At 53.3% G+C, this 26,550-nt stretch overlaps 1 protein-coding gene across 3 annotated transcripts in view; it reads left to right on the top strand.

Moving 5' to 3' along the window:
* Positions 1 to 26,550, top strand: part of MIDEAS (mitotic deacetylase associated SANT domain protein) — a 68,437-nt gene that overhangs the window by 13,805 nt on the left and 28,082 nt on the right. Inside the window, exon 2 of one of the 3 annotated variants that reach the window (XM_047864191.1) lies at positions 26,462 to 26,504. The exons of 1 other annotated variant lie outside the window; for it this stretch is intronic. The gene's annotated coding sequence lies outside the window, so the exon portion shown is untranslated. Of the gene's footprint in view, positions 1 to 11,207; positions 11,784 to 26,461; positions 26,505 to 26,550 lie in introns of those variants that run through there. One more of the 3 variants, XM_047864190.1, reaches the window with a different exon arrangement.

Genomic DNA, 26,550 nt, shown 5'->3' with positions numbered 1-26,550 from the left:
AGGTGAAGTGGTTATGAATAGAGTATTTGTGTGTTTGCAATTGTTTTAGTAATGTATGTAATTTATATACCTTTTTTTTTTTTTTTTTTTTTTTTTTTTAAAAAAAGACCTTAAGGTAGCAAAGACTTTGGATGTGGGTGGGAAGGCCAGGGGGAGGAACCTCCAAGCCTCGCATCTGTTACCACGGGGGAAGACAGAACTGCTGAGTCTTATCAGCCACCTGCACTGCAGGGGCTGGAGAATTCAGATTGGCTAACGGAGTCTTTTAGTAATGGAAGGCCTGACTTCACAGACTGTCTGACTGTATAACTCTGGGGCTCCCGGCATGGACTCTGCCTGATGCAGGTGACCACCCCCCCCCACCCCCCGCCAGGTGGCCTCAGAGCCCCCAGACGATTCTTCACACCTGGTTTTCCAGGGAACCAGCTCCATGAGTATGTGTGGCCCTGAGGCCTGACTCTGAGCCACCCACTCACCTCTAAGCTGCCTGGTCTCAGCCACAGAGGGAGGAGGCCTGTTCTCTCTTCTGCAGTTCCAGCAGGCAGCAGGGAGGGTGTGCTTTGCACACTGACCTCCTGCAGCCCTGCCTCACCCGGGTATAGAGCCCTAGTGAGTTAGTGTCTTGGGTGTTTACAGTATTGCACAAATTTATTAAAGTACTGAAACTCTGAGTTGCCCTTTATTGCTAGCCTCATAAAGCCCCCACCCCCCACATTTATCCAGTCTACCTCTGGCTTAGCAGTCAGGGCCCTCTGAACCCCCATCTTGCCATGAGCTCTGCTGGGACTCGCAGCTGCAGGTGTGGCCTTGTGGCTGAGCAGCTGACCTTCTGACCACCTTCTCATATCTCTGGCATCTCAGAACCTTGGGACTCCAACACTCCCCCTTGGTTTTGCCTCTCTGCGTGCGCGCGCGCTTGCGTGTGTGTGTGTGTGTGTGTGTGTAGCCATTTCTTCTTAGTGGGGAACTTTCTTGACATGTGGAGTGTCTATTTGGAGGGCCTGCAATCCTCCTTTCCCTGTGAACAGTGTGGTTCAGGGCAGGAAATGGAGACTCCTCGGTGTTGTTTGGAGTCTGAAGTGGGTGGGAGCTGGAGAGCCCTGGGCAGACCTTGTGCGGGCAGGTTGGAGCCTGCTAGAACAGAAGCCACCGTAGCAGTGCACGTGTGGAGAGATGTCCAAGCCCTGCTGGGGCCCTGGTGATTTATCTCAAGCACCGATCTGCTAAAACCAAATTCCAGAACTGTCAAAGATTTGGAGTTTCTTTGTTCTGAGATCAGACTAAAGTGGGGCCTTGTGGCTAGAGGTTTGCCAGGGTGAGGGAGAAATTGGACAGCACGTGGGCTCAGGGCTCACCTGGACTCTCATGAGGGGTACTGAGGCCAGTTTCCAGTCTTCCGCCGTGTGTTTGGAGGCGGGGGTAAAGAATGTCCACATGCTTCCCTAGAATATTAGGTACATTCCTAGATGCCGTGGTCCCATCTCCACCCCCTACAGCGACCTGGAGCCTGCTCTAATGGGGTCATTGCTGGTGGTGTGTGTATTAACTACCACAGAATCTAAGTAACAAGCTGTCTTCCTGAGCCCAGGACCCAGCAAGTAGGGCTCGTCTCAGTTCCCTAATTTAGAGACCACGTGCGTGCCCCAGGGTTGTCAGCAGCTAGACTTCTTGAAGCTTGAAACACATTTCCATAGAAACAATGCTATAAATGGCGATTGGGTTCCTAGGCTAGCCCGCAAAGAGCCCTGGTGTCACCTCTGGAGTTGCTGAAATAAGGTATTAGTAAAATTGAGAGTGAAAACGCAGCACTAAGAGCTAGCACCCAGGACGTTAGAGGTTAAATGGTGTGGGTTTATTTGTGTGATTTTGTTTCTTTAGAGAGAGATGTCGTTCAGAGACCTCCTGGTAAGGGAAGCTCTGGGGCGGGCCCCCTGCCCACAGACATAGCCCTCTCCCTCCCAATTTCCATCCCTTTTTCCTTCCTCATCAAGCTGGGAACCTGGGCCTACCTGCTTCTAGGGAGTTTGGCTGGGGTATTTTTATGGTGACTAAATCCTGTTCAGTGGCCCTTACATCATCGATATCATCATCATCGCCATCACTGTTATTTAAACCATCTTGATCAAGCTAGAATAAACATTACACCTTAGCAATTTATGTTGTTCAGAATCCTCTTCTGATTGCTGCTAATGTTCCTGGGGATGTTTTAACATAGTTTGTGGGTCCACCTTTACTATTTCCTTGTGCTCATTTTGTCACCGTAGCATGATTTCATCGTTTTCATCAGATTGTTTCCATGTGCCAGCCTTTTCGTGTTTCCTTCTGTTACCATACCATAATCTGAATGGATTTCATGTTTTGGGTCTATATACAGGTGCCATGAGCCTCTCTTGTAAAAACTCCTCTGTGATGGCATTTTAAATTATATTCATGGAATCTGGTCTCCCAACCGTAATTACCTGATCAAGGTCTTCAACTCTTGCAACACAATGCCAAATCACATTCTAGAAAGGTCTGAACAGCTTATAGTGGCCCAGCAATGTCTGTGCAGCTGTTTCCTAATGGCCCTGCCATCAGCAGCTTTCTTGTTTTATTTATTTATTTGCACGTGGACTCCAGGCCATGATGGGTCCTTAATGGTGTTTTAATTTGCATATCTTAAATTGCTGCTGAGATCTGTACATTCTTTCTCTTGATGATTTACTGTTTGTGTTTCCTCATGTGTCAACCTGTGTTCATCTTCCGTGACTGCCGGAACCTCCCCACCTTCTTCCGTCTCCTTAGACTACTTTCCTATTGGGAGACACAAAACCCTGCCTTCCTCACTCCCTCCCTCCCTCCTGGGTGGGGCTCCACCCCTGGCCTGGGCTAACCCATCTGCACACCTGCCTGGCTCACCCCCTTGCTGACTGGGACTGATGCTCTGGGCGTGGAGGGAGGAGAAATGGAGAGGGACAGGCACTGGGGGCCCAGTGATGGAAGCTAAAGAGGGGGTAGGTGTGAGACAGGGGCCTGCCTGAGTGGTTCCAAACTAGGTTCATACAGTGACCTCCTTGGAGGGGGCTGCTGGGGAGATTCTGGGAGGAGCCACACACAGGCTGTCAGGGCTGGAGAGGGCATTGGAGTTCATCTGATTCAAGGGTCACCCACTCAAAGGCCCGTAGGGAACAGGGGCATTCTCAATAGGAAAGGCTGGCTGGGTATAAGAAAACAGCACAAGTGAGGTGGTCAGTGGCCAGGGAAGGGGTGGAGAGTTAGGGTGTATGAGTCCCACCATGGCTCTGCTCCTACCCCGGTGTTGCTCTCTCATAATGCTATGCTATTCACCTCATGGAGCTACTCTGCTCTGCCTCCAAGAAGGAGGGCTCGATGTGGCCAGTGTTCCAGTCTTTTTCACGACAAACCAGAAATCCTGATTTTTCGTTTAAATCTCCTGATTAGAAAAAATGTTGGCAGCAACTGTAATTCGCTTCAGATCAAATGCATTATTATATGGGTCAAATAAAACCTATCTGGGTGTGAGGATGGATTGTGAGCCTCCAGTCTGTAACTCCTCATTATTCAGCTTCCTTACTGGGAAAACATAAGTTCAGAGACATCTGCTCATAGAGCAGAGGGAAGGGCTCAGAGAGTCCAGGGGTTGAATTCCATCTGTATGACCTTGGAAGAGCTGTTTCACCATTCTGAAAGTCAGCTTTCTTATCTGTATAATGGGGACAATGGCTTACTCTCTGGGTGCTGGGTGGATCCAGTGGGCTCACATCACATCGAGCATTTAGTAGATCTTCAATAAACATGTTGATAGAGCCTGCATGGGATCATCCAGAAAACTAGAGGAAGAACCAGGCTTGGCACTTTGCCCTCCTGACTCCCAGTCCAGAGCTTGTTCCATATCACGTTGGCCTGCGTCCATGGCAGTTTCTGGAGGCATCTGGAACAGGGGTCCTTCTGATCCCTGGGAAATTGTAAGTCACTTTATGAAAGCTTGATTGCCCGACAGCTACTGAGCTCAGGTAACGGGGTCTCTCAGTTCTGTGGACTTCACCTTGCAGGCTCCAGAACCCAGGAGACTGAGCCTCAGTAGTCGTAGTTGTGGTAGCAGTAGTATTGAACCTAAGAAACCAGTAATGATAAGCTGCACCATCATTTTATGTACAACTAAGAAAGAGAAAATGCTACTGATTTAACCACGATGTGCTATCACTTACAAGACGCGTCCTGATTTCAGAGATGTTAAATGTGCATTTGGAATGGAAGAAATAGTAATAAAAGTCATAATGATAATGTTACATTTTATTGCTTACATCAAATTCTCACATATATGATTTTTATTTGTGCATTGATCAACAGGCATTTGCTGAGCACCCACCATATGTAGGCACTGTGTAGGTGCCAGGGATCCAAAGTGATGAAGATCTAGGCTGTGCTCTGATCCTAGGAGGGAGATAGCTCTGTAAGCAGCACGATGTGTAGAACATGCATCAGGATGGAGGAAAGATGAACAAGGGCATACATACCATGGGAGTTTAGGGGAGGGAGTGGCCACTCTGATTCTTAGGAGCAGAGACAGAGACAGTTAGGGGTGCTTGGGATTGACTTAGGAAGTGTCCTTAGGAGGAGGGGAGTGAAGGCTAGCCCAGGCTAGGGCTTGGGGGGAAGCTATGCAAGGAAGGATGTGTTGCAGCTGGAGCTAGCTTCAGCCAGACCCCACAGGGATCCCAGAAGGATGAATTGCACCAGCACAGAATTGGTCTCACCTTGAGGCAAGGGGCCTGACCTTTTGGACCCATTCCCCTGCCCCACCCCCTAGTCAATCATTGGCTGCAGTGCTCTCTGGTAACAAAGGCTCCCTTTGATTTTTTTTTTTTTTTTATCTTTATTTTTGAGAGAGAGAGACAGAGTGTGAGCAGGGGAGGGACAGAGAGAGAGAGAGACACACACACAGAATCCGAAGCAGGCTCCAGGCTCTGAGCTATCAGCACAGAGCCTGAAGCGGGGCCCGAACCCATGAACCGTGAGATCATGACCTGAGCCGAAGTCGGATGCTCAACCCACTGAGCCACCCAGGCACCCCCAAAGGCTCCCTTTGAAAAGGGGGTGGCCAGGGGCGCCTGGGTGGCTCAGTCAGTCAATTAACCATCTGACTTCGGCTCAGGGCATGATCTCACGGTTCGTGAGTTCGAGCCCCGCGTCGGGCTCTGTGCTGACAGCTCAGAGCCTGGAGCCTGCTTCGGATTCTGTGTCTCCCTCTTTCTCTCTCCCTTCCTCGCTCTCTCTCTCTGTCTCTCTCAAAAATAAACATTTAAAAAAAGAAAAAAAAGAAAAGGGGGTGGCTGTGAGCCCTTAGTAGCCAACACAGGCTTGATAAAGGAGATCTGGGAGGGCTCCTGCAGTATACATTCCAGTGGCCTTCCTCTGCTTAGAGGGATCAAGGAAGGCTTCCTGGAAGAGCTGTTATTAAGCTCAAGTCTAATGGGAGACTGGAGTGTGGGTTTACCTGTGGATGAAGGTGGGGGGAGGAGGAGCATGTGTGAGCTAGCAGACATCTCGGAGCACTTCAAGTTGCTTGGCTGTGTGGCCCTGGGGCTGGGAGGTAGGGCAGGGCTGGATGGTGCCTGAAGTGTATACACCTAACAGTTTGGCTAACGGTCTCAGCTTTTTGCAGTAGGATGCTGGGAACTGTTGCAAAGGGATGTGATCGCTCTGATGGCAGTGCGGATGGTTCAGTGTGCAAGACTAGAAGCAGGGAGATCCATCAGGAGATGAGGGAAGATGATAGCCAACACTTATAAAAGACTTCATATGTGCCAGATACTGTTAAGCTCTTATCTCCATTTAGCAGATGGAAAAACCAAGTGGTTAAATAACGCACTGAAGGTCATCAAGCTCACGTGAGGCATGATTTGGATTCAGGGCTCAGCTTTTGCTCTTAACCTGTATTCTCCCATGAACATGAACTTGGAATTCTAGTCCATGATGTATCAGTATTTGTTTTCACTTAAAAATGATGCTCCAGGGGCGCCTGGGTGGCGCAGTCGGTTAAGCGTCCGACTTCAGCCAGGTCACGATCTCGCGGTCCGTGAGTTCGAGCCCCGCGTCGGGCTCTGGGCTGATGGCTCGGAGCCTGGAGCCTGCTTCCGATTCTGTGTCTCCCTCTCTCTCTGCCCCTCCCCCGTTCATGCTCTGTCTCTCTCTGTCCCAAAAATAAATAAAAAACGTTAAAAAAAATTTTAAAAAATGATGCTCCAAAGCATACCCCATTGCACACACTAGATCTTGTGGGTCCCGTTCCTCCTGGCTCTGCGGGAGGCACGGCACTGTGCTGAAAGGAGACCTTTGGGGAGCCGGCAGCCTGGGCTCTGTGAAGAAAGGGTGTTTCTGCCCCCGTGGCCCTGCTGGCCCGCCCTCCCTGGCAGCCACACCTGTTTTGTCCTTCTCCCTGCACCCAGCCAGACGGCTCTCCCAGAGTGACAGCAGCAACTGGGGACATCTGCGGAAGCTCCCTCTCAGGCCTGACAAAGGCTCTCAGAACCTGGCTCGGGCCTGCAAGAGAGAGAGGTGGAGGCGAGGGTAGGTGGGAGGGCCAGAGGCTGCGGACAGCTGTGGGCTGGTGTGGCCCTGCCCCAGAACAGGTGAAGTAAATGTGAACTGAGGAGGTGGGTCCCCTGGGTTTGCAAGGGTGAAAGAGAAGACGGTGCAGGGACTTCTCAGCACACACTGGTTTCACTTAATGGCTGGGGTGGTTTTGAGCTCCCTGTCCTCAGAAAGGACAAAAAGCGGTGAGGAGAAGCCATGGCCATCAAAAGATTCGGGCTGGGTGGGTGGCGCTGTGGACGAAGTTTGGTGGAAAGGACACAAAGAGGGACTGGGAGAGGAGCCTTGGAAGGACACTCGGATGGAGCTCTGTGTCACTGTTGGAAAGCGTCTGGGCAGAACCCACCCTGAGGCTGGCAGGGGGTGGATCCAAAGGTCTTTTCAGGGGGAAAAGAAATCTTGCCTGAACTAGGTTGTTGAAAGGAAGAAGCTAGTTTTAGAAGGGGACGTCGGCTAAAATAGTAACACTTGTAACCCCTTATGTGAACATAGCGTGACATAGTCATAAAGCGGGGTTTTCTTTTGCCCTTGTGATTCTCCCAAGCCCTGAGAAGGTGGGCACTCTTTCACTGTCAATGTAACAAAATTCAGTACATTCGTTATTGGCCAAAAAAGTGAGGCTCAGAGAAGGCGTCGGTTTCCCTAAGATCACACAGGGTGTTAGCTCTAGTTAGGCAGAACCCCAACTCTGTCCTGGTTCACTGTTTTTTTCCACAACCTCTCTTTCTTCTTCTTTTTTTAAAAGTTTACTTACTTATTTTGAGAGACAGAGCGCGCATGAGAGAGGCATGGAGAGGAGAGAGTCCCAGGCAGGCCCTGCGCTGTCAGTGTGAGTCCGTTGTGGGGCTCGAAGCCATGAACCATGAGATCATGACCCAAGGTGAAGTCAAGAGTCAGACGCTTTACCGACTGAGCCACTCAGGTGCTCTAAACAACTTCTCTTTCTTCTGTTGAGACTGTAGGTAATGAGGTCTTAGAGGTAGCACCTTTACTCTGCAAAGGGAAAAGACAACAAGGACATAAGGAACATAAGGAACCCAGTATTGTGGATTTGTGATTTTCCCCAACTGTATTCGTACCCTCAGTTCCCCACATTCTAGCAAAGGTTGCTTATTCACTAAAACACATCATGTGTGCTGGCCTCCACAGAAAGATCCTGACAGAGAACGGACAGTGGAAAAAGGACAGGAATGCAGCCATGGGGCTTGGGGAGAAAACCTGTTTTTAGATAGTGACTGATGGCAGCAGAAAGTTAATGGAGCTGGGTAGGCGGAGGAAGAACCTGGCTTCCTTGGAAGCTTTTAATTTTTTTCCTTAGCGACACCTTTATTGGAATATAATTCATATACCACAAAATTCACCTTTGGGAAATTTTTTTTTAACTTTTTTTTTAACGTTTATTTATTTTTGAGACAGAGAGAGACAGAGCATGAACGGGGGAGGGGCAGAGAGAGAGGGAGACAGAATCGAAGCAGGCTCCAGGCTCTGAGCCATCAGCCCAGAGCCCGACGCGGAGCTCGAACTCACGGACCGCGAGATCGTGACCTGAGCTGAAGTCAGATGCTTAACCGACTTCGCCACCCAGGCGCCCCTGGGAAATTTTTTTTTTTAAGTTTATTTATTTTGAGAGAGACAGAGGCAGTGCGAGTCAGGGAGGGGCAGAGAGAGAGAGAGAGAGAGAGAGAGAGATTGAGAGATTGAGAATCCTAAGCTGGCTCTGCACTGCCAGCTTCGTGGAGCCCGATGCAGGCCTTGAACCCCCAAAACCGTGAGATCATGACCTGAGCTGAAACCAAGAGTTGGACAACTCAGCCGACTGAACCACCCAGGCGCCCCCACCCTTGGAAGCTTGTTAATGGTCCCAGAGATGGACATTGCTGATGGCCACTCAGGGCAATGATGGATCACTCACTCTGAGCTGAGTCCAGAGAACTGATGCAGTCCCAGGAAGCCTCTGCTTTCACTGGGACTCAGAGTTTGGAATCCTGTCAACGGTGCTTTATTTCCTGGAGTGTTTCTCAGCAGACGCACTCACTGGGAACTGGAGCTCTGTGCTCCTCTCTTCCCATGCAGTTGGTAAAGGTCCATGGTGGAAAAGAGCCCACTCTATGGGGAAGGTCCTGGAACACGTTCTTTTTTTCTTCTCTAAAGGGCATCCTTCTTGGCTGCCCCAGAGGTTAGAGCTTCTAAAACCAAAACTTTCACTTCACATGTCAGTGATTCTGCACTGTCATATCTGCAGCAAAACCGACCTCCAGGGCTTTCTGGAAGAGCTGCAGCTGGCTGTGCACACCCTCCTCTGCCTGCCTGTGGGAGGCAGGCTTCTCCTAATAGGCAGGGGCCATCTGAGACTGCCTGGAGCCCTCCTCTCTTGCACATATGCCCCCTTCCTTCCTCTCTTCTTTCTGAAGTAGCCCGAGTTTGTTAGTGTAGTTGGGTGAAAGGATGTGCTGTTCCAAGATGAGCAGGACCCCTTCAGGTCACTGACTTCTGTTTCTCATGCACCCTGCCACCTTCCCCTACTCCTCCTGCTGCTTCCTGGGCCAGGCCCAGCAGCCGGCAGCAGCAGCAGCAGCAGCAGCAGCAGCAGCAGCAGCAGCAGCGTGGGACAGGGAGGAAGTCCTGGCGACAAGGTTGAGTGGGGAGTGCCCTCTGGAGTGGCTCCCACTTACTCCCTGGAGGCTGGGCCCTGGCTCCATGGTGGCAGGCTCTTCTAGGAATGTGTTCCCCAGCTGGGTTTTCTGGTTGGTTGGGAACATCCCTGGGCTGATCTGCACTGGCTCTCAGGGGCTGGCTCAAGGCTGGCTTGAAGCCAGAGTTAGGGGTTAGGGGGAGGGGATGGCCACAAGCCTGCAGAGGAGGCCACAAGCCTCCAGAGTCAGGGGTTAGGGAGGCCCTAGGGGGAGGGACGGGATGGCCACAAGCCTGCAGAGGAAACCTGGCAGCAGTGGGCACTGAACACGAAGTGGCTTTGCTTTTGTTTCCGTCACTTGGATGAGGTGTCAGTGGGGAAGAAGAAATGAGACAAATGGAAAAAACAAAAAGGCTTTACACTGAATCTCTGCCAGGAGTCCTGAAGGTCTAGCCTCTACTTAGGGGCCTGCATACCTGAGCACCCCAGTCCCTCAATGGCTCACTGTCTTCCTCTCGGGGAGATGGGAAGAGGAAGAGAGAAATGACAGATGATTGGCTTGCCCTGTGATCTTGGGCAAGTCACTGAACCTCTCTGAACCTCAGCATGCTCATCCATAAAACAAAGGGGGATAAAACCCTCACACACACAGGGTTGTTGAGGAAGCTGTGTGTGGGACGTGCTTTGAGAATTGTCAGGAACAGTACTGTCACATCAGATGCTAAATCCGAGAGCCTGGGCTTTTCTTTGCTGGAGGTGGTTTCCCTGGCTCGTCCATTCACTTTTTACAATCACAGAATCATGGGTTTTAAACTGGAAGGGATTTTAGGAGGTCATCTGATCCAGTCCCTTGGTATAAGTATCTTTATTTTGAAGATAAGTCTGTGTTAAGGTGTCATTATTTTGACATATCTATCCTACTATGGCACACGAATAAGCCCTTTTCCTCCTGGGTGAGGTGTGAGCTCCAGATGCACACAGGTGCTTCGGCCAGCAAAGGGGTGGCCTAGGAAGAGACAGGAGTGCTTCTTAGGAGGGGGGTGGGGGGGGGTAGGTCTCTGTCATCTGCTTTCTGGGGGCAAAGGCCCTTGCCCTGCAGGCTCAGAGAGGGTGTGAGAATCCCATTCTGCTGCCTCTCCCCTTCTCCCTGAGACAGCAAGAGATGCACTTGCTTCTGAGGACTGGTCACAGGGAGAAGCAGCAGCCAGGAAAGAGTGTATTCTTCAGTGTTTTTTCCTTTAAGGGCAGACTTCCTTCTGACCCATTTCTTTGGGAAACACAAAACCCCAAAACAAATGGAAAGAATCTCCCTTGGACTTTCTCCTGGCCCTGGAGCTTCAGTTGAATGTGGGGGCCGACAAGAATCTCCAGAGCAGCAGAAATGTTTCTCATCGTCCCACCAGCCAGGGGGCCTGGGCGTTAGCTGGGAAGGCAGGGGAAATGTGGGCAGGCAGTGAAAAGCTGCCCCAACTGTGCCCTCAGTCGCCAGAGTTAAACCCAGGAGCTCTTCATTACCTAAGCAAGTGGCTCTTTTATAGGGGCTGGGGCCAGTTTCTCAATAACCTTTGTACCACCAGGATCCTGGTGAGCTAAAATCGAAACTTGGGGAAACTTAATGAAGTGGCCTGGGAGAGGGCTGTGCATGATTTACCGTATCCCAAGCCAGAGTTTTCTTTGTGGAAGAAAGCGACTTGTGTCCTCCCCTAACATCGCATACACACTTTCCTGGCAGGCCCGATGGGTTTCCAAGCATTTCGTCACCGTCTCCTTCTGACCTTGGTGTGAAAGGAACGAGCCGCGTGGCCTGTTGGTTCCAGCAAAGTCATCGGGGGCGCCGGCCTGGGCTGAGGGAGGAGGGCGACCCACTCGGGAGTGGAGGTGAGGTCTGCTGGAAATCCCCAGCCCGGACAGCCGCCCGAGGTTTGAAGACGCCTTCTCCGGCCTTATTTGGTCGCAGGAAGTAGGCGGCGCTAGGCCTGCTGGCTGCGAGGCCGACCCAAGACAGTTGTGCTGATGAAGTGGTGGAGCTGGTTCCTGCTCGCCGCCGTGCCGCGCGCGCCGGCCGGCCGCTGGGCGCTCCGCGCTCCCAGCCCGGAGTTGTGCAATCCTTTGTAGCACGCCAGAGAGTCCTCCTCCTTCGCTGTTGCCTCTCGCCCTCTCTCTCTCTCTCTCTCTCTTTTTTTTTTTTCAAGCTGTGAGCTCAACCGATGAGTCAGAGCAGTGCAATCCTGACACTGCATCGCAGGACTGGGGGTGACACGGAGGGAGGGAGAGCGATCGCGAGGCAGACACCGCGGGCGCGGGGTGCGCCGAGGCTCCTGCGCCGTGAGCGAGGGGTGACAGCCTGCGCGTCCCGCCCGGGCCCTGCCAGCAAACTTCCCAGCCTTGGGAGGCGCGGGCTGGCGGAAGCCCTGCGAGCGCCGCGGGGAGGCGACGGCGCCTGTTTGTTTTTAAAATCCGGGAGTGCGTGCAGGCGGCTGGAGCCTGGGAGGCGACCGAAGGCGGCGGCCCGCGGCGGAAAGGGGACAGCCGATGCTGGAGCCCGGGCAGGAGCCGGGTAAGTGGGGTGCTCGGCCGGCGGCCGAGGCCTGCACGCGGCGAGAAGCAGCCCGCCCTGGCGGCGGGGGCCCAGGGACCCCGGAATGCGCGCAGGCGGTGGCGGCGGGGCGCGCGGGCTGCAGCTCTGCAGGCGCGGCCAGGAGCGGGGGCGCGGGACTGCGGGGGGCGCGGCGCGTCAACTTCTGCGGCCTGGGCGGCCGGGGCGGGGTGTGCGTGAGTACGTGCGTTCGCCGCTCCGCAGCCCGCGCGTCCGCGGCCCGCACCGCCAGCCCGCAGCTGCGTGTGCCCCGCCAGCCCGCCGTGTTTGTGCAGCTACGCAGCTCGCGCGCGGCCCCCGCCCACCCGGGCGCGGCCCCGGCCGGACCCCACTCCCCCCCTGCCGCCCCGTTCCGAGCCGCCGGGTCGGTGGCCGCGCAGGAATACGGCTGCTCCTCCCGCCGTAGAGAAACGTGGTGTCCGCAGGGAGCGGCTTGCGTGACCGAGCTCAGGCCCGGGAGGCGCCGGGAGGGGCTCGCTCGAGCTGCAGGAACTTGGCGCGGGAGCCCCTTCCCCTGGTCCTGCCAGTGTGCACGGCAAAGTGGACCTGGAAGCTGTGCCCGCGCCGGGACTTTAGGGGACAGACGTGCAGGGGCGGCAGGGAGCTGGGGCAAGTGCAGCAGAGGCCTAAGCTGGAGCGCTTAGGGCGGGCAGGCGGCCTCACCCCGCGCTCCTCTGCGCTGCTGGCGCACCTAAGACCTGTCATCCCTCTCGGCCGCCCCCGCACGCCCGCGCCGCTGCGGCCTGCCGGGCTCTCCGCACACCTCATCGTGTACTGTTTGGTGGTGCCCGCCCGGAACTCGGGGGCCCGGGTTTTGTCTGGACCCTGCACATGGCCGGCTTGGTGGAGGTGGTTTGACTCCCCCCCCACCCCCCATTCCAACTCATGCTTACAGGAGCGTGTGCACTAGGTTGCCCCTCTTGAGGGCCCCCATCCAAACAAGTCTCTGGATCAGGGCGTGGTGCCGCCCTGGGGTTTTCAAGCCTCAGCCCCAAGGAAGGCCAGTCTGGAGGAGGTACCTGCCACTCAAAGTGGTGGCCACTGCCACTCAAAGTGGTGGCCACTGGGTATTCCAGCCCAGCCTCCAGAGCGAGCTGCTGGAAAGATGAAAGGGGAAGTTACTCGCCCCATTTAAAACTTTGTTGGTCACAACTTTGGTGGCAACTTCCTGCTTCCACCATCCCACATCGGATTTGTGTGCCTGCCTGTGGAGCCTGGGTGGGGGGCCGGTGGGATCAGAGAAGAGCTGGCTGGCCAAGGCTGACTGTGGAGGCCACCCAGGCACGTGTGTGCAGGGGATCCCTGTTGGCAGTTGTGGCTGGGGGGAGGGGAAGTCTGGCTGGCTCCAGCAGGGGGAGCCTGGCCTGGTGGCGGCCTGGAGGCCTGGCCTCCTTGTCCAGGCGGCTTCAGGATTGAGACTGGAGACCTGGTGAAGGTGGAAGAACTGCTGTTCTGAGGAGAAACCTCTCCTCCCTTGTGGGGCCCCGGCTGAGGAGAGGAAGCCACCTGCTTTGCTCCAGAACCTCCCAGGGATGATGTGGCACATGATCAAAGAAATGCACCCTTTCCACAGGTAGTTAGGTAGCTTCAGGACTAAGGGGAAAAAGAGAAACCTTCCCACGTTGAGAATTTACGGGTCCTCTTTTTCCTACTGCTCTGGACGTTGAATAAGAGGGGTGTAAACATTCAATTACTGTGATAAACCATCTCATCGCATGGCCCTGGCCCAGTCTCCATTCTAATTGGATCGATCTCTGGTCTGAGTAGCTCCTAGGGGACAAGGTGGGGAAGAACCTAGAAGGTCCTCCCCCCCCACCCCCCACCACTGTACAGCTTGCTTTGGGACAGTCTGCCCACTGCCAGTGTGGCTTTTCCAAGTAGCAGGCAGAACTCTCACTCTATGCTAGGAGAGGGTGCCCTGGAATGTCCATGGGGATGAGAATTCAACTTTTAAATGTGGGATTTAAAAATAACCCAATTGTTTAGCCCTGTGGGCTGCTGCTTGTAATAAATGGAGAAAAGAAGAAAAAGGAAAAGATACAGTTACAGATTCAGGTAAGGGCTGCCCATGACTGCAGAATCCAGGCAAGGGCTGCCCAGTAGAGCCAGGAAAAAGAGGAGTGGAAGAAGGTGGGGGGGGGGGCACATGGAGCACAGTGTCTTGGAAGGGGAATGGTCCCAGTCCAGGAATCTGGCCTTGATAGCTCCTCTCCTGCAGTTGGGTGTCCCAGATGGAAACTTTGCTTACTGTGGAGTAGGGATGGCTACAAGTAGCTGGGAGATTCCTGCTGATCCTTTGAGGCCTGTTTCAAATGCCACTCCTTTTGAGTCTTCTCTGAACACTCATTTCCACCTTATGTAGTCATTTGTGTACATTTTGCACCGTGGTGCTCAAAACATAAACTCTGAATCTCTGTCCCGCCTTCAGACAGTTGCAGTGAGGATTCTGAAATGCAACAAGTACGTTTCAGGATCACCCTAGCCTCTGCTCTAATGTGTGCTACTCACTGTTCTCACAATGCTTGGCTTCCAGTAGGTGTTTAGTATATGTTAGTTGAACAAACGAATGAAAGATCTCCATCAAGAAACTGTGGGCTTGCATGTGGTGGGCCCAGGGAGTCCTGCTGCCGGGACTCATAGTGCACCTTTGGTTTCAAAGGGGTTGGTCCATGAGTGATTCAGGTGCTGGTGAACCCAGTTTCTTGGCCCTGCCGCTGGTCTTGTGGCAGACAGAATGTGTCTGGTCATTCTGACCCCAGTGGGACCTCAGGGTGAGAGTGTGAAGCCTCCTGCCTGGGAATCTGCTAACCTGGGCATTTCCTTTGGCCAGGCCAGTTTGGCACCGTGTGTGTGTGTGTGTGTGTGTGTGTGTGTGTGTGTGTGTGAGCGTGCGCGTGCGCGCGCACTCGTGCACGCAGGAAACGCGGCTAGTGGTTGCATTCCGATAGAGGGGTTGCTCCTACACAGTAGAGACTGACTGTGTGGGGCTGAACTAAATAAACTGCACGCAGGTCTGGAGCTAGGTGGAGTGTGCTGAAATCTCCACTTACTTAAGGGATCTGCATTTGCATTTGAGGCAACATTCAGGATACCCTGAGACTGTGAGCTCATTTTATGAATCAGAAGCATTACAGCATAATTTTGTGTTGGAAACTTCTATTTGGAATCCAGATCACCCTCCCTCCACCCCAACACATGCACACTTACAGGGGCGCTCACAGTCACACACTTGGGAGTGATGACAGTTAGTGGGGCATCAGTTCAGATTCCAGAGCCATCAGGCAAAACTTGTCCACACCCACTTCCGCCCCCATACTCAGATCACCATTCCTGGATGGTGTGGGGACAGTAACCCCGGGCAGTGACTGTGAAGGAAGCCTGGCAGGTGCACAGGGATGAGGACTGGGCAGATGTGGGTTCCTACTCCAGCTTCTTTACTTCCTGTGTGGCTTTGGGCATTGCTTAACTTCCTGAGCCTCAGTTTCCTCACGTGTGAAATGAGGATGATAATAGGGTCGCTGTGAAGTTTAAACAAGATCATGCATGCAAAGTGCCTGGCACACAGTAGGTACTCAACAGATGATGGCTATCATTTCACTGGTTCCTCCCAAGTCCAGCTGTGTGCCTTTTGCTCCTCCCAGGGAAGAGGAAATGAAGTCTGTCTGCTTGTGGTAGGAGGGCCCTCCTCTAGGGCATTGGGGCTTGTGTGAATGAAGCTCATTTTATAACTCCCTAGGCCGTGAGTATAGCTGTGTGATCCTCCGTCATCCAGACCGGCCCGGATCCTGGTGCCTATGTGTTTTTGCTAGGGATTCCGTCCCTGCAGCCCAGGGTTAAGGGCTCAGCTTCCCAGAGATCAGATGGTACTCTCAGGAACCTACCCGCCCAGGCCTCAGGCAGAACTGCTCACGTGGGTGGGAGGAAGGCTGCTTTCTCAGCCCAGGAAAAAGTCCCCTTGTCTTTGCTTCACCTGAAGCCTCCCAGTGTGACCTCAGTGGAGGTTTGGGTGGAGCTGAGGGTGGGAGTCGTCCCTCTAAAGAGCGCCTTGGCTCTTTCACCAATTGAAATAGCAGGGGTGGAGTGGGGGAGGGGGGAGACACCAACATATTATATAAGAAGTTGCCACATGTCAAGACAGAGCTGGGGTTTTGCTGGGGCGGGGGTGGGGGTCTCCCCGAGGGACCTGATTGCCTGCTGTGGTTTGCGGGGGCTGGTGGGGAGGAGAGGGGCTGGGGGCCTGAGGCTTCCCTGGCAGTGGTTCTCGCTCTTGCTCTTCCTGGAACGCAGCCCGGTGCTGTGGCCAGCTGGGGAAGGTGCTCCCTGTTCTCTCTGCCTTTCTCTCCAGCCGCAGGGAGCTCGTGGGTTATTTTTTCCAGGCAGTGCTGCTTCTTCCAGGAGTCTCAGGGAGGGGGGAGGGGAGCAACCAGGGCAAGATTTGTCCACACCAGAGCTTGAAGAGGGGGAAGTATACCAAGCTTGCACCCAGAAGGGGGTTCCCTGTGAGGCTGCCCAACTTCTCTGGGGAAATAGGGTCCAGAGAAGAAGGAAAACGGTGAGGGGTTTTGATTCCCAGCTTTTTCCAGCAGTTGGGCAGGCAGAGGCCCCATCCAGCCTGCTGTTGCCAGAATTTGTCAGTTCCTTGAAGGGGAGGGCCCCAGAGCTCAGAATTGCTTACGTGATAACTGGCACCCTGAGAGTGCGTGTACCGCTGGCTTTTCTCCCCCTTTCTTCCCTTCTACCTCCTCCTCCCTCTCCCAGCCTTCTGGCAGCTCCTGGGGGAGTGTACCTGACTGCCTGACTGCCGCTCAGATCCCTCTCCCCCCCGGATCTTGCTCTGACCTCCCCAGCAGGCCCTGGGTCACAGTCCTGGGCTCCCCAGCTCCCAGGAGTCATCCCAGAGCTGGAAGGAACTTTGGGACATCTAGTCCCAACTCTTTCCATTTCAAATGGGGAAGCAGAGAGGCAGTGAATTCCTTGAGGTTCCCCTCCATGCCCCCACTCTCACCTGAGGTGGGGAGGAAGAGGAGCTGCTCCAGTGTCCATCCGGCCCCTGGCCCCTGCCCCTCCCAGTTCGGAAGGTGGGAGGGCTGCTTCGGTGCAGGAAGAGCCCAGAGGAGTACTGTCCCTGCTCCTGGGTGTGGCTGAGTCCCCAGCTGGCTCCATAGTTATTTATTTGTCTGTGTGTGTGTGTGTGTGTGTGTGTGTGTGTGTGTGTGTTTGAGTTCTGTGGTTGGGAGACTGGATCTGAGTGAAAGCAGAAGTACCCGCGCTATGTCAACTATGTGATGGGCAGATTGGACCTAATAGGGACAGTCAGGAGAGGAAGAAAGGGGGCAGAGGCCCCCTCTGCGCAGTGGCCGCTCTGCTCTTTTTGTCCCTGCATCAGTGCTTGCACACTTGAGCGTAAACAGCCCTTCCATGTTGCTAGCAGCTGCCTTTCCTTGCTGGCTTTGGGCAGAAGAGGTGCCAAAAATAACCAGGCGGCACTTCCACTTGTGGGACCTTCACTGTGGTCGCCTTGGGGCAGGCTGACTTGCTCTGCAGGCGTCCCTGCTCATTCGTCCTCTGGCCACCCCTCCCTAGCTTCCGTCAGGTGATGGCACTTTACTTTTGAATGCTCTTCTTAGAGTGAGCCCAGGAGGGTGGCAGCTCCATTAGGGGCCTGGAAGCTCTGCCAGGTATTATGTGGGGACTCTCGTCTCACCGTGTCCCTGCAGGCCCTGCTGGGACAGCTGAGCCCAGGCAAGGCCTGTGCTGGGTGTGCACCTCCTGGGTCTTAAGGCCAGAGGCCCTGGCTGCCTGCAGAGCCCAATACTATTGCTGGGACCCCTTATCCCCTTGTCCTGCTCATGCTGGCCAGCCCTCCGCTCAACCAGCTGCAGAACTGAGTCGCACCATTCAGTTCCTCCCGAGGTGTTGAAGACTGACAATGATGCTACTCCCGCCCAGCAGAGGGGAAAGGAAAGCACATTTCTTGAGCTTTTACTTTGTGCCGGGCACTCCACGTATATATCAGCCTCATCTAATCCCACAGTAACTATGAGGTGAAGATGGTGTACCCATTTACTGACAGAGAAACAGACCCATAGAGAAGCTGGTGATTGGAGAAGCCCAGGCACATTTTGTCAGACCCTAAAGCCCTGTCTCTTTTTTACCATGCAGCTCACACTCTTCTGGGCTCTTTTCATGTGCAGACGGAACAGTGTTTTGACCCTTGGAATGAAGGACTCATGTTGGGAATTCAGGCACCTTTAGACTGGCTGATTAGGGAGATATTCTGGGCTGGGAAGGGTGGGGAAGACCCCTCTGAGGCTTCCCTCTCCAAACACTGCACAAGGCAGTCAGAAGCCCAGCCTGAGCCACGAGGCCCTCCTGTGGAGGGCAACAGGCACATGAGGGTCAGCTGTGTGTGTGTGTGTGTGTGTGTGTGTGTGTGTGTGTGTGTTGGGGGCGGGGGGGGGGAGGGAGGTTGCTGGGGGAGTCGTTCATGCATGGGAGGAGTAGAAAGGTTTAGTTTTGGCCTCCCTGAGACCTTCCAAGTGTCTCTTCCTCCCCAAACATGCCAGCCTCTGTAGTCACACCTGACATCGGTTCTAGGACTTGGGTCTCCCTTCCTGGCTGTGAGGTCTGACCCTGGGGTCCATCGTTCCAGCTGGCTTGGCCCAGGTCTCAGAGAATCTGGTTGGTGTGGACTTGGGGCTTGGGCTGGATGCTCTGCTGGTGCCTAGTGCCAAAGGCCTCTGGGTGTATTTCAGGAACAATAAAGAATAAATCAACACAGGAAAAAAAGGCCCCGAAGCAGCTGCTCAGAGACTGGAGAAACGCAAGGAATGTGTGAGCACTTGGCAGAGGCCCTGGATCTTGACCAGGGCCTGAGAAAGGGCGCGGCATTGACTGGATGGTTGGGCAGATGAGGCAGGCGGCTCTGTGCCCACCTTGTAGTTCATCCAAGAGGCTCAGGCAGCCATGATGACATCCCCTCTGCTGACAGCAAGTTTTTGTGCTTCTTGGTCACTAGCAGATATTGGGGAGCCATATTGTCCCCACTGTTTTGCTCCAAACCAGCAAGACACCCCCTCGCTGCCCACCCCGTGCCACCCGGTAGGTCTTGGCCACTTCTGGAGCTGACCACGCAGGAGACCTTGGGCTGATAAGGACACCACACATGCAAGACCCCCCCTGTTCTGCCTCCCTACCGAGGGGGCATGAGCCAAACATCAAGGACCTGGCATTGCCAGGGAGTGCTGAGTGTAAGAACACCTACCTGGGGAGGCCCTGACCACACCTCCACCCAAGGAATCAGCTGCGTGTCCTTGAGCAAGTCACTTCACCTCTTAGTTTTATCAGTCATGAAATAGAGATTTGGACCAATGATCTTTGGAGGGGGTGGGCACTATCTGTCTCCCTTAATTAGTACGTGCAGGGAATAGCCCTTATTTAGAAATTCAAGTTCTTGAGAGGAAACCTTTCGGAGAGCCCTGTGCAGAGAGGTGGGTTGCTAGGGCTGGGGCTGATGCTCAGTGCCCTGGGTGGAGTTCATCAGCACTAGTAGGAACCCAGTCATGGAGCTGACTTGACCCAGACTTCAGGGTGCCAGGAAGGGACAGGAGCCTGAGCCCCATTGGGATTTAGGATGTCTGAGAAGCAGGGGAGAGTCAAGTCTTTATTTGTAAAAGGCTGTTTGTCAACTGCGGGTGTGGGGTTGGAGAGTATGGGAGGGGTGTGGCTTCCTCTTGAGCAGAAAATGTTGAGCCTTCCACAGGTTGTCCCCTGTGGTGGTGATCACCAGTAGCCTCTTCATCTTCAAAGCCATCCCCTCCCCAGGCCTCTCTCAGCCACCACCTTACCTGACCAGCCATGCTTACAGAACACCATGGTGGTTTTCAGGCCAGCTGGAGCTGCTTCTCCAGGGAGAAGATGTGAGCAGTCCAGAGGCTGCTGCCATCTGTCCCAGCCAATAAGCAAGACGTTGAGCCTGAAGCCCTGGGGAGGAAGTTGGCAAAAAGGACTGTGGGTTCCAGTCCCTGTCTTGCCTCTGTACTCCCGTGGCAAGTGATTTGACCCCTTGGACCTTCAAGTTCCTCATTGAAAAAGGGGGAGAGTACTAATACCTACCTCGTGAAGGTGAAACAGTGCCGTGGGCTTAGCACCATGGTAGTGGCACCCTCTGGAAGTGTTGGAGATGGCGATGGTGGTGAAGGAGAAAGCCTTCTTTTTTGTGATGTTGGGATTTCACCTTGGCTCCAAGCCTGCTCAGTGTCTTGCCAAAAGGTGTGGCCTAAGTGGAGGCACGAAACATTGTTATTGGAATTCTTGGTTCTGGGCCCTGCTCTGCTTCTGGATGTGCATCTGCAGGCTAATTTCTTTCCTTCTCTGGGCTGCTTTGTGGAACGAGGAATTGGACTGAGTGAACACTGGGCATCCCTTAATATTTGGAATCTGTTCAGCTTCCCCAGCTGGGCCCCGCTTTGCTGGTTGGCTCTGAAGAGAGGCACAAGCCACCTTTCTCCCTGTGGAATGGAGTCTCTTGTTCCAGAGTGAGATCCTACTGACCCTGCAGCTCCCAACTCACCTCTGCTGCCCTCCCCCCTTACCTCAAAACCCCATGGGCTTCCAGGGGTTTAACAGATACCCCCAGTCTTTCGAGGAGCCTGTTTCTGACAGACTGGGGCTGGGATGATGTCTTGGTGGGAGTGTTCTATACTGTGCTCTGCTTAGAAGTGCTCCCAGGAAAAGCAGCAGCTGGGAGGGAGCAAGAGGAAGGGGGGAGGTGCCCATATGAGTGGGGTTCTCCTGTGTAGCATTCCTTCTGAGGCCCACAGCAAGTGTGGAATTGGGATTTTTCTGGAAGAATGATGGGAAGACCAGGGACTTTGAAGGCTGACAACAGGGATTTGAATCTTGCTTCTGCCTTCTTAACGGCAGAGCCTCGGTTTCCCTCTAGAATGCAGACAATCAGATGCCCAGATGGGAAGTTTGTAAGCATGGATTCGGGGTATGTCAAGGGCCTGGCGTGGGGGGAAGTGCTCTATAAATGTTTGCTTCCTTCTTTTGGATATTCTGTAGACAGGCAGGGGGAGTGAAAATATTTGCCTGTGGCCTTTTTCCCGGGGAGAAACAGGCTGCATAACAAACTGTTACAGCCCCACAGGCCTCGCCCTCCCACAGCTGTTTTGATTCTGGGGTCAACCTTGGGGTCAGGTTCAGTGTGTGTCCGGTGTGGGGGATGGGAGAAGGGCTACCCAGGCATTTGCAAAAATCTGAGCTCTGCAGTTTCCTAGGGCTGTGGAGAAGGTGTAGAGACCATGGTCTGAGGGAGTGGCAGTTCTGGGCTGGGAGAACTTGACAAGTTACTTATAACCTTCATTTCCTGTAACTTCCCCAAATTTCCTTCTGTTACTAATTTTTAATCCTATCTCATTTTGATTGGAGAACATGCTTGGTATGGTTTCAACTCTTTTAAATTTATTGAGACTTGTTTTGTAGCCTAATTTATGATCTATCCTAGAGACTATTCCATGTGTTCTTGAGAAGAATGTGAATTCTGCTGTTGTTGGGTGGAATGTTCTGTAGATATCTGTTAGGTCTAGTTGCTTTATAGTGTTGTGGTCTTCTATTTCCTGTGGATCTTCTGTTTAGTTGTTCGGTCCATCATGCAAAGTGGAGTATTGAAGTCTGCAGCTAGTATCGTGGAGTTGTCTGTTTCTCCCTAACATGCCGACAGTTTTTGGTTCACGTATATTGGGGACTCTGTTGTTAGGTGCATATATGTTTATAATTGTAATATCCTCTTGATGGCTGGACCCTTTGATCATTATAAAATGCTCTTCTTTGTCTCCAGTAAGAGTTGTCTTAACGTCTATAAGCATAATATTAGCATGGCTGATCCAGCTCTTTGGTTACTGTTTGCATGGTCTATCTTCTGACTTCCTTTTACTTTCAACCTGCCTGTGTCCTTGAATCTAAAGCGTTGTCTCTTGTAAACAGCATATAGTTGGATCAATGGGTTGTTTTTTATTTTTTTTTAACCCATTTTCCCAACCTCCCCCTTTTAATTGTAGTGTTCAATCTATTTACATTTAAAATAATTATTGATAAGTTTGGGTTTACGTCTGCCATTTTGCTATTGATTTCTGTCTTGTGTCTTTTTTTGTTTGTTTGTTTCTCTGTCACTCCATTACTGTCCTCTTTTGTGTTAAATAGATATTTTTGAGTGTATCATCTCTGACTTATAAAATGGGACCAAGAAGAGCGAGGGTTAAATGAGATGTTGCCACCAATGCATTTAGCACTACGCCTGACAGATAGGATGTGCTCAGTAGACATGGCATTCATCTGGGCCTTTGGTGCTCTAAGAGCTGTGGTCAGCCCTAGGGCTAACTGAGAGCAAAGTCCATCCAGGGCTCCATGGGACTCCTCCTTTCTCCCGGGCAGGGTATGGCCCTCTGGCAGTCAGCTCCTTTAGGAGGGAGGAGCAGTGGGTCCTTGGAAACCACATTGTGCCAGTCCCTGACCCTCTAGTCTTCCCCTACTCCAGCATCTGGGCAACACGTGGGCTGCTTATGAAGCACTGCATATTTCCACGGCCCTCCCCCCCGAGGCCTCACCAGACCCGGGAGCCCATCGATCGCTTAGGGTAGGTTTGAGAACCACTGCTCTCCATAGATGGGCAGCAGGGTCTGATAGAGATCTGGTTTGGAGTTGGCAGGCTTGGATTTGAATCCTGGCTCCTCATTTGTGTCCTTAGGCTGTGACCCGGAACAAGGTACTTTTCAGAGCCAACCTTTTCTCATTTCTCAGATGGGAATAGTGGTTACACAAGTGAGCAGTACTCACACACATTGGGCATGTGGTCAGTGCTGGTGGCTAACATGTCATGTGGCAGTTGCTGGTTACAAAGGTGTTTCTTGGTCCTGCCCTGTCCCCCCTGCCCAGCCCAAAGCTCCTAAGTTCCTCAAAGGCAGGAACCAGTGAACCGCAGCTCCTGGACCAGACACCTGGTGATCTGACAACCAGCCCACTGCACTCTCCATTGGGCCCAGGCCCTGATCCTCCCCAGTCTTGGTGCAGAAACACAAGGAATTGAAGAAGCCTTGTGGGACAGTGGCTACTGTGAATAAGAGCATGAAGATTCAGAAGGGGTGAGAACAGTGTGTGCCAGAGGCTGCCTGCAGGAGGTAGGCCTTGAAGAAAGGTAGATTGTCAGAGTGGAGGCAGGGCTTCCGGGCAGAGGGAACAGCTGCGGCAAAGGCTCAAAGTCAGGGAACTCTCCCCAGGTTACATGTTCCTTGTATTTCTAGCTCCTGCATGGGCCACTGTGCATTATAATCAGTGTGTGTTTCTGTGTCTCTCCTCCATGGGACCGGGAGCTCTGTGCGGGTAGGGACTGTGCCCCTTCTGTGTTTCCCAGAGCCTGGAGGGCTGCACAGGTGTTGTATATGGGGAGGGGAGGGGAGGGGGGTTGTTAGCTAGGCAGGATGAGGCCGCGCCCCTGTGAGAGAGCTCCTCTGTGTCTTGGCCTGTCTTGGGCAGAGTCTGGCACTGGGGCTCAGACACAGACTCCAGAGGGCTCTGCCCGAGACCTGCTGGGAGCCCTGCCTTTCCAAAGGGAGGGAGGGGTTGGAGCAGCCTCCGGTGGTGTGAATCCCTTAGGGCATAAATTTATAAGGAGACCAAGGGCCCCACCCATCCCCATGAGGCCCTTTCCAGAGGTTTAGCTATTTAAGGAACTTAAGGGATATTTGCTGTATCTCTTCTGCCAGTTTTTACCTTACTCCCCTGGGATTCCCAAATCCTGTTGGAGGGGATTTTCCTGGGCTGCCTGTGATTATTTGTGGCCCTTGACTAGGAGGGAGGCAGCCAGTCCCCTTAGTGTGGGCAAAATCTGAGCCTGGAGGCTCGATCCTTTCCTGACTCTGCCTGAGACTCTTTGCTTCCCCCCTATAAAACAGATCTGGTTATCCTGGCCTCTCATGGACATCCTGGCTTCCTATGGACTTTCTGAGGGTGTTTGCTGGAAGTAGAGGAGAGGGACAGTAAAGGTAGATACCTGAATGAAGCCCTGAGGGTGACTCAGAAGGCAAAGGAGTCTTCTCTCACACATATCCCTTTAAAAGCATCTCAGTGTTAGCATTTAAAAAAAAAATTTTTTTTTTAACGTTTATTTATTTTTGAGACAGAGAGAGACAGAGCATGAACAGGGCAGGGGCAGAGAGAGAGGGAGACACAGAATCGGAAACAGGCTCCAGGCTCTGAGCTGTCAGCACAGAGCCCGACGCGGGGCTCGAACTCACGGACCGCGAGATCGTGACCTGAGCCGAAGTCGGACGCTTAACCGACCAAGCCACCCAGGCGCCCCTCAGTGTTAGCATTTTTATGGTCACAGCTCAGACTGCTGCCAGCTCAAACCCTGGCCAAACCTTCCGAGCCTGACCAGCTTGGTGGCTGAGACCCCTGAGACTCTATTGGCATGGGCTCTGCATTTCAGAGCTGAAGTTGAATCTGGAGAAGTGCTAATCTGGGGACTCTCTGGATGGGGAATGGGCAGAGCATAGGGCCTGCTCTCTCACGCCCCCAGGGGCGTGTCAGAGGCAAGTCCTTGTCCCTGTTGCTGGTGTCTCCTTCCTTACTGGTTTGCAAACTCCTTTATAAACAAGACTTATGTGTCCAGTGGGTTGGAGAAATGGGGCCCTTCAGCCTGGTGTGAACTTGCAGTTAGAGCAGGGCATACAGCACTGCAGACAATTGCACTGTGTCCAGAGGGAAGGCTTATGTAGGGCCTGGGCAACTCTAGCTAGCCCAGGATGTCAGTTCCAGACTACTTGCTCAGTGTGGTTGTAGCCACAGGCCCCAGAGTATCTGAGAGAGAACTTTCCAGGATATGAGTGTGGGCTGGAGGGCCAGCTGGGCCATGCTGGACTCCTCTAAGAAGGGAGGGCTCCTCACCCCCTGGCATCCTAGCCAGATACCTTGGTGTCTTAAGCCCAGCCATGTCAGGGCACGAGGTAAACAGATCCACAGGCTCATGTCTCTCTCTGGCTGTGGTCTAGGTAAGGGTGGGAAGCCATGGGGAAAGAAAAATTGGACAGGACAACAGAGGGGCTGGCACTTTCCCAAGTTGACCTGCATGTGGTGTGGGGCAGCAAGTGGCAGTCAAGGGGCAAAGTAGCCTGAGGGCCAGCGATTAGAGAAGAATTTGTGTTCAGATGGTTTGGAGAGGGCCTGAGGTGACTGATGGGATGGGGTGGGATGGGGTTAGGAGGCGGGACCTTTTCACTTCATCTCGGCATCATGGAGATCTCTGATGTGCATCAGGGAGAGAGACTGGAAGTCAGGGCTGGGCAGGAGCCCAGGGTGGACGTGCGGGCCATGAGTTGTGCCTCTGCCCGGGCAGAGCTCTGACTCACCTTGGGCGCAGTCTTGAATGAGCATCCCAAGAGGCAGATACAAGCCAAATGCCAAGGTACAACGGTCTGCAAACTCTGCTCCATGGAGCTTGCAGTCTGCTGGGGACAAAGAAATAGAAATAGGCACCTGGAATTCAGTGTGCTGAGTGTTGGCGGGGGGGTGGTTGGGAGGTGTTGTGAGCTCATAGTGAAGCTTCTGGCTAAGCCTTGGGGTGAGGGAGGACTTCCCAGAGGAAGCAGTGTCTCAGACCTGAAGGACAAGTAGGACCTGGCCAGATGAAAGGGTGGAAGGTGTCCTAGGCAGAGGTGCTGCCTGGCCAAAGACCCGGAAGCAAAGCAGGAACAGCACTGAATGACGGCTCAAGCATGGCAGGTTGAGAGAGCTGGCAGGAGCCAAAGTCTGCAAGACTCGTGGGCAGGATAGTTTAGACTTTGTCCTAAGATAGCCTGTCTGGTGCTCTGGGAACTGGCTGGCCTAGAGATTTGGAACCTTGTTAGATGCTGTATTTAGGTCTGTTTTGCCTTGGTTAGGGATGCATGAGCTCTGACTCCCCGTCTTCCTAGTGCTGACTTGGTGGGGTGGGAAGTGGCCTCGGTTGTAAGAGCAGCAGCGAGGAGTTTTAGCAATAAAGGTCAGGAGGGACTTCTAGTCAACTCCGATCCCTGGGTCAGAGCTGAGCCCCTGCAGCTGCTGGGACAAGCTAGTCCTGGCCTGTGGAACCTTGACTCATAACGGTCTTGTCTCTCAGATGGCTGTATGCAGTATCTCTAGCTTGGGAGTGGCCCTGGTCCCCTCTGCGGGCATGTGGCAGGGCTGGTGAGGGTACTCGGGGAGCTGTATGTGTTCTAGTTGCCCTCCCTGGAGGGTATGGTGTCACCATCAGCATAGAACTCCCAGAGGCCTTTCCAGCACCTTCTCTCACGTGTCTGCAAAATACATATGTGGGTTCAGCACTGTTTCCTTTTCTTGGTGCACATTGCTTTCTTCTATAGAGAAAAAGTGCTTTCCACCACAGATCTTCCTGAAAGCCTCATAGGTTCCTGGTCACTGATGTCAGACTCTTGCCTTGTCTTCTGTCCAGGGGTGTATCACTGGGTCTGGTTAGGGATTGGTTGCAACCGTGCAGTGCCCAGCGGAAAGGAGAGTGAATACAGCCGGGACAGACAACCAGACTGATAAGAGTGGGTTGCACTGTCTGGGGCCCCTTGGTGACTGTGGGTTTCCTTTTGCAGTGTTCCTGCATCCGCTGTTAGAGACCCTGCAGCTGGTCCCAGGGTGAGCTGCCTACAGAGGTTCCTCGTTACACCCTCTTCCCTGCACT

Source organism: Prionailurus viverrinus, chromosome B3, assembly GCF_022837055.1.
Source record: "Prionailurus viverrinus isolate Anna chromosome B3, UM_Priviv_1.0, whole genome shotgun sequence".
Taxonomy (NCBI): Eukaryota; Metazoa; Chordata; class Mammalia; order Carnivora; family Felidae; genus Prionailurus; species Prionailurus viverrinus.
This window is presented reverse-complemented; position numbering and strand designations above follow the sequence as displayed.